Genomic DNA, 6,826 nt, shown 5'->3' with positions numbered 1-6,826 from the left:
ACAGAGAGACATAGTGAGAGAGAGAACACCAAGCGAGCGATAGGCAGAAGGAGAAGAAGAAGTAGGCCCTCCTCTGAGCAAGGAGACAGATTTGGGGCTGGATTCCAGGAACCCAGGATCATGACCTGAGCCAAAGGCAGCCGCTCAACCAACTGAGACACCCAGGTACTCCGGGGATGCCTATTTTAAATGGTGCTTTGGGTCTTCCAAATGTTTTCAGGATTCTAAATTTGTCTCTTTGCAAAAAAAAAAAAAAGAAAAAAAAAAGCCTTCGCAAACATTATTTCCAAGTTAACTGAGACACACAGTTGGAAGGAGTCAAACTGTCCTCTGAGGCCTCTGCTCTCCCCCCGACCATTCCTCTGCAGCCACTTTGTGCTGGGCCTGTTCCTGCCATTTTCCTCTGTTCTCTCTTCTGAAGTTCCATTTGCCTCTGTACCTCTCCCCTTTGTCCCCCTCTCCTTTGTCTATTTTTTTTTAAAGATTGTATTTATTTTTTTGTCAGAGAGAGAGGGAGTACCCGCAGGGGGAAGGGGGCAGGCTCCCCACTGAGCAAGGAGCCCAATGCGGGACTGGATCCTGGGACCCTGGGACCCCAGGATCATGACCTGAGCCGAGGTCAGACACTTAACTAACTGAGCCACCCAGGCATCCTTCCCTTTGCCCATTGAAACCTGCCTCTTTGAAGTTAAGCTTTCTGAGGATCTAACTAAACCCCACATTTGTTATGTTCCCCGGACTAAGACCAAATTAGGAGCCGTAGTTGGAGAGTTTCCTAAAGTAACTGAGGGCCCTCATTAGTTTGCTGAAGAATTTAGCGGACTTGTTCAAATTTAGCAACTGGTTTCTCAAGATTCATATCAATTAGCTCACATGCTTGTTGGTGAGGCTCGGGCCAAACACTGGATAAAGCTAATCTAAAGAGAAGATCCTGAAAGGGGTTTAGAGACACAGACACCTAACTTTTGGCAAGATGCTAGAACACTTACTGGAAATCTCCAGTGGGCAATTACAGTAGTTTTCCTAAGCCTGTTGTTTTGAAGAAAATTCAGGCTGGAACACAGAAGCCTGATGAAGCCCTACTTAACAATTACAATCAACTTCAAATCGTCTTTTAACAAAGTTCTGATCTTAGGGCGCCTGGGTGTCTGACTCTCCATTTGGGTTCAGGTCATGATCTCAGGGTTGTGGGATTGAGTCCCACACCCCTGGAGTGGAGTCTGTTTGGGATTCTCTCTCGCCTCCCCCCTGCTCCTCCCTCTGCTAGCCTGCAGTCTCTCTCTCTCTCTCAATAAATAAATAAAAAATAAATAAAATCTAAAACAAAACAAAAAGCCCCAGAAAGCTCTGTTCTTCTTTTGAGAAGAAGGCAACATTTAACTCTGTTTATTAATAAGCTCTACCCAGCTCTTTCTCCTTTAGTTAGAAGGAGCAGGATGGGAATGGGAGACTGTTAACTTCACATGTAGTTAATTTGGCAAACCAACTCCCTCGCATCTAAATGAAAGGAACCATCCAGTTTCTGCCGTTACTGGAAAGATCCAGGGCATTGGAAAAAAAGATTGTTACAAATTTTAGCACCCTGGACACCTTCAGCTTTCTAGTTAGTTTTTCTAATTCTCAGTGTCAGGGTATCCGAGGAGCTACAGAGCCTTTTCCCAATCCTCCCCTCTTACCGGACCCCAAAAATCCCCTCCAGATTAGGACTAGAAGCTCTAGCTACACGCTTGGTGCCTTACCCCACTCTCAGAGAGCTACCCCTTCTTTCAGTACTCAAATAGCTCCCGTGTGGGGGCTCAAACCTCAGCAGGTTTCTGTCTGAACCTATTCCCTTTTGTGGGGGCCCTTTGAGGGATACACGCTCTTATCCTTGTAGTTCCTCTGCCTCTATTCATTTATTAGGCCAAGATTTCTTAGAAAAGAAACATGCTGGACTTTTCTTTCTCCCTAAAAGGGGAATAATGTAAAAATTTGACCATAATTATCAAAATAGCCAACTAGGTAAATTAAATGGCCCCTTGCCATCTTTTATTTGTTCCATTTTTTGATGGCTCTATAGCGGGGTCTGAAGAACACGGGTCGTTGGTTCCTATGGGACCAGCAGCCGTCTTCATTACGGACAGCATCTTCAACTGAAAATGGCAAAATCCCCATCGTGCCTCCCATCTAAATTCAAACAGGTCCTCAAAACCTCTTCCCATAATTGAGCAAAACTCTACAAATAAGCTTTTCAAGGCCCGAGCCCAAGAGAGAAGATTACAAAACTCGGGGCTGCATTCTCCCTACAATAGTCCCTGTAATATTCCTTTTTTTAACCTCTGAGAAAACCCAATGGCTGAGATTGGAGGTTTGTCCACAACCTCTGAGCCATAAATAACCTTATTAACCCTTAACAGTCTGTTGTTCCTAAGCCCCATGTTCTACTGACATTCAATTCCACTGAAAGCAAGATTTCGTGATTTATACAGTGCATTTTTTGTGTTTCAGCTGATAAAGACAGCCAATGTTTTTGCTTTCCTTTGGGAAGAACAGAAATACACCTGGATAGTAATACCCTAGGGTTTCATAGAGAGTCCTTCTTTACACACACCTTAAAAGCTGATTGGAATGATAGCAAGTTTTTGGCAAGCTCTACATTGTTAAAATACATAGATGATTTGCTTCTCTGCTCTCCTTCTCAAACCTCACCGGAGACAGCATCCACCTGTTAAAACTTTTGGCCTTGGGGTGCCTGGGTGGCTCAGTCGGTTAAGTGTCTGCCTTCAGCTCAGGTCATGATCTCAGGGTCCTGGGATCAGCCCCACTTGGGGCGCCCTGCTCAGTGGGAAGTCTGCTTCCCCTCTGCCACTGCCCTCCCTTCACTTGCCTGTGCTCTCTCTCTCAAATAAATAAATAAAATCTTAAAAAGAAAAACCTTTGGGGCTTAATAGGATATAAAGTTTTCAAAATAAAATTACAGTTTGCTCAAACTCAGGTTCACTACTTAAGGCATCTGATTTCAGAACAAGGACTACATTTGGATCCAAGTGAACCCCTCATGCTGACAGGTTACCTTCTGAATCCCTGTGACAGTTTATGGAAACCTCTACTAAATATAGATTTTTCGTGGGTTACTGATGGTTCTCGAAGGATGAAAATGGTAGGGGCACCTGGGTGGCTCGGTCAGTTAAGCATCTGACTCTTGATTTTGGCTCAGGTCATGATCTCAGGATTGTGAGATCGAGCCTGCTGTTGGGTGTTGTGCCCACTGTGGAGCCTTCTTAAAATTCTTCCTCTCCCTCTGCCCCAGTTCTCACTCTCTTTCTCTTTCTCTCACTCTCAAAAAAAAAAAAAAAAAAAAAAAGTGATCATGGCCAGTAGTAGAATGGCGAAGTTATTGCAACTCCTTTTGGAGTCATTCAAACACCACTTTTACATTTGGCTACTTCAGCCCAGGAGGTGGAATGATGTGCTTGTACCTTAGCTGAGGGTAAAACTGTAGACATTTATACAGACGGTTGATACGCCCTCGGGGTAGCTCATGACTTTGGAATATTATAGAAACAATGAGGTTTTCTTACCATAGAGGGGAAAACATTAAAAATGGTTCCTGTGGGGGCGCCTGGGTGGTTCAGTGGCTTAAGGCCTCTGCCTTTTGGCTTGGGTCAAGATTCCAGGGTCCTGGGATCGAGCCCCGCATCGGGCTCTCTGCTTGGCGGGGAGCCTGCTTCCTTCTCTCTCTCTCTCTCTGCCTACTTGTGATCTCTGTCTGTCAAATAAATAAAATCTTTTTAAAAAAATGGTTCCTATGTCCACAATTTATGTCAGATGCCACACTTTTGCTGGCTGCTCTGGCTGTTATTAAGGGCCCTGGGCATTCCAGACTCAACATCCTGGAGGCCAAAGGAAACCATTTCACTGATATTTCTGCCCAGAGCTCTGCCCTCAAGGAAATCAATAGCCAGACCTCTGTCCTGGTCTGGAGGATGTTCTCCCAAATGATAGTTTTGGAAAAGTTGGTGAGATATCCAACAATTGGCCCCAGGGTGGGAAAAGCAATATTGGAAATCTGATAACTGTTGGTCTCTAAAAAGGAAACTCTGGTTGGATCAAATAACAATCTGTTCCCACCAGAAATTCCAAAATCAGCACTAATTAACACTGTACATGCATTAAACTATTGGTCTATTGGCATCCATGAACCAATGTTGGTGGGAAAATATTAATAAGGTCACGAAAAGTGCCGACCTTTCTTGTCCCACCTGCCCAAAGTATAATCCACGGGAAAGTGTCCATATAAACAGTTTGGATTTCATACAACTTCCCCCTTTCATGGATAAATTTGTCTTAGTCCATTGTTTGTATGTTTTCTCACTGGACCAAAGCTTTCTCTTACAGAGACTCAATGCCACTTCTGTTAGAAAACATTATCCCTACTCGAAGAATCCCTCTCAAACTTCATAGTGATCAGAGAGCCCATTTCATTGGTCACATGCTTCACCAAGTTTGTGCTGTTTGGCTGGTTTTACACCACCTTCAATGTGCATATCGTCCTCAATCCTCAGGGTTAATCAAACACACTAATGGCCCCATTAAACGGGCAAAGTTTGTAGACTGTCAAATATGTTGGCCTAAACCGTTGTCATTGGTCCTTCTAGATCTCAGACCTACCCCTTGGGAACGCATAAACTCTCATCCACTGAGATAGCCATGGAATGTCCAGTATACTTGGCCCCTGCTTCTTTTGACTTAAGTTGATAAAGGAGATATATTTCAATAGTGTAAAGGTCTAATTGCTTCTATTAAATGTAGCTATACCTTGGGAGAGCAGTCTTCACAGTGCACACCTGGGAGACAGATGACCTTAAGCATTGTACCTTGCAACTGTTAGAAGAAATACCTCCAGAGAAACTCGTCAACCTCACTGGAAGGGTCCTTTTTCAGGAACTGGTAACCAACCCTTATGCTGCCGAACTCCAGGGTAGAGACTCTTGAAATCACAAAACACCTCTAAAGAAAGCACCTAATCCTGACTGAACCCGCACGCCTTCTGGTGTCCTGAAAGCAAAGATTTACCAGAACTGAAGCAGATGACATCTGACAAGACCCTTCCCCAAGATGTTCAGACCAGGACTGTATACTTTTTTCTTGCTGTTGTTTCTCTCTTTCTCTCGTGGGAAGACAATGCCTCTGTCTGCATTTCCCAAGCCCTTGTGAAAGGGGAAAATCTTTTGATTATGGCCTTTTGGAAACAGCCTCCTCTTAGCTTTGTGCAGTGGCAGTATTGTAGCCAATGAGGTTTATCCGAGGCGCGATTATTACTAATTGGAAACAGCCTCCTCATGATCCTAAGACAAATTAATTTTTCATTGCTTTTTCTGAAGGTAAGAAGGTCCAGAATTCACAAAAGTCTTCTTTCATCTGAACTATTTTTTAAAAAAATGTTTTGTTTGTTTATTTGAGAGAGAGAGATAGTGAGAGAGAGAACATGAGCAGAGGGGAGAGGGAGAAGCAGACTCCCCACTGAGCAGGGAGCCCCATGCACGGCTTGGTCCCAGGACCCCGGGATCAACACCTGAGCTGAGCTGAAGGCAGCTGCTTAACCAACTGAGCCAATCAGGCACCCTGAACTGTTTTTTAAAAATATTTTATTCACTTATTTTTAGAGAGAGAGAGAGTGTGTGTGCAAGCAGCAGGGGAGGGGAGCAGGGAAAGGGGCAATCTTAGGCAAATGCCACGCTGAGTGCAGAGCCCAACTCAGAACTCAATCTCACATCCCATGAGATGAAGCCTGAGCCAAAATCAAGAGTTGGACGCTCAACCGACTGAGCCACCCAGGCGCCCCTCATCCCAACTAGTAACTGACTTTGAATTCTTATCCAAATGCATGGTCTCTGAATTTGCAACCCTACTAGCTTATTAGCAATAACATATTTCGTTCCAAACACTCATTTTGAGATAGCAATGGTGTTTTAAGACGTCTTTGGAATTTTAAGACATTCTGCCCTCTGCAAAATATTCATCAACCTCTGCTTTATATTTGTACCTGCACTGTTCCTTCCTAGAAGGACTTGGTTATCTCCTTCAGTGTGTGCTTGCAATACTCGCTATTTTGCTTTCACACCTGCTTTACACAGAGACTTCCAGGACAGATACGTGACTATGGTTTGCCTTCGCAAGGAGAACCTTTCTCCCGTGTCAGAGTAAGTGCCAATACATATTTCAGTTGGCCACTTTCAGACTTAGTTTAGAACCTAGTTTAGAACCATTACCCAATTTGGAATTATGCTACATCTTCTGTTTTTATGTATCATAATTTAAGTTTTGTATTTTATTGCCTGTCAAACTTGTTTTAAAGAAGTAAAGCAATGTGGGGTGCCTGGGTGGTTCAGTGGGTTAAGCCGCTGCCTTCTGCTTGGGTCATGATCTCTGGGTCCTGGGATTGAGCCCCACGTTGGGCTCTCTGCAAAGCGGGGAGCCTGCTTCCCGTGCTCTCTGCCCGTCTCTCTGCCTACTTGTGATCTCTGTCCAATAAATAAATTAAAAAAAAAAAAGAAAGAAAAGAAAGGCAATGTGCTCTTGAAGGTGATGTTGACTCAACACTGAGGTGATCCCCAACACTTACGGTCTTGAGAAGATACAGATTTTTAGATGGAAAGTTCCTAAGATTTTTCTCTTTCCTCACCCTCCTGGTTACTCAAACATGGCCTTAAGTAATTTACAGCACCTCTGCACTTTCCTCCTGCCGTAAGATAGGAAAACCAGGAAAGGTCTTTTTAGTCACTAAGGGACAAAACCACTAAATATAAAGAACTTGACTATTCACTAAAGAGTCTTTCAAGGAAAG

At 43.9% G+C, this 6,826-nt stretch overlaps 1 pseudogene; it reads left to right on the top strand.

The window, feature by feature from the left end:
* The first annotated feature begins 5,243 nt into the window (after positions 1–5,243).
* On the top strand, positions 5,244–5,363 carry LOC122907968 (annotated as a pseudogene).
* The last annotated feature ends 1,463 nt before the right edge of the window (positions 5,364–6,826 follow it).

This window comes from Neovison vison, chromosome 5, assembly GCF_020171115.1.
Source record: "Neovison vison isolate M4711 chromosome 5, ASM_NN_V1, whole genome shotgun sequence".
Taxonomy (NCBI): domain Eukaryota; kingdom Metazoa; phylum Chordata; class Mammalia; order Carnivora; family Mustelidae; genus Neogale; species Neogale vison.
This window is presented reverse-complemented; position numbering and strand designations above follow the sequence as displayed.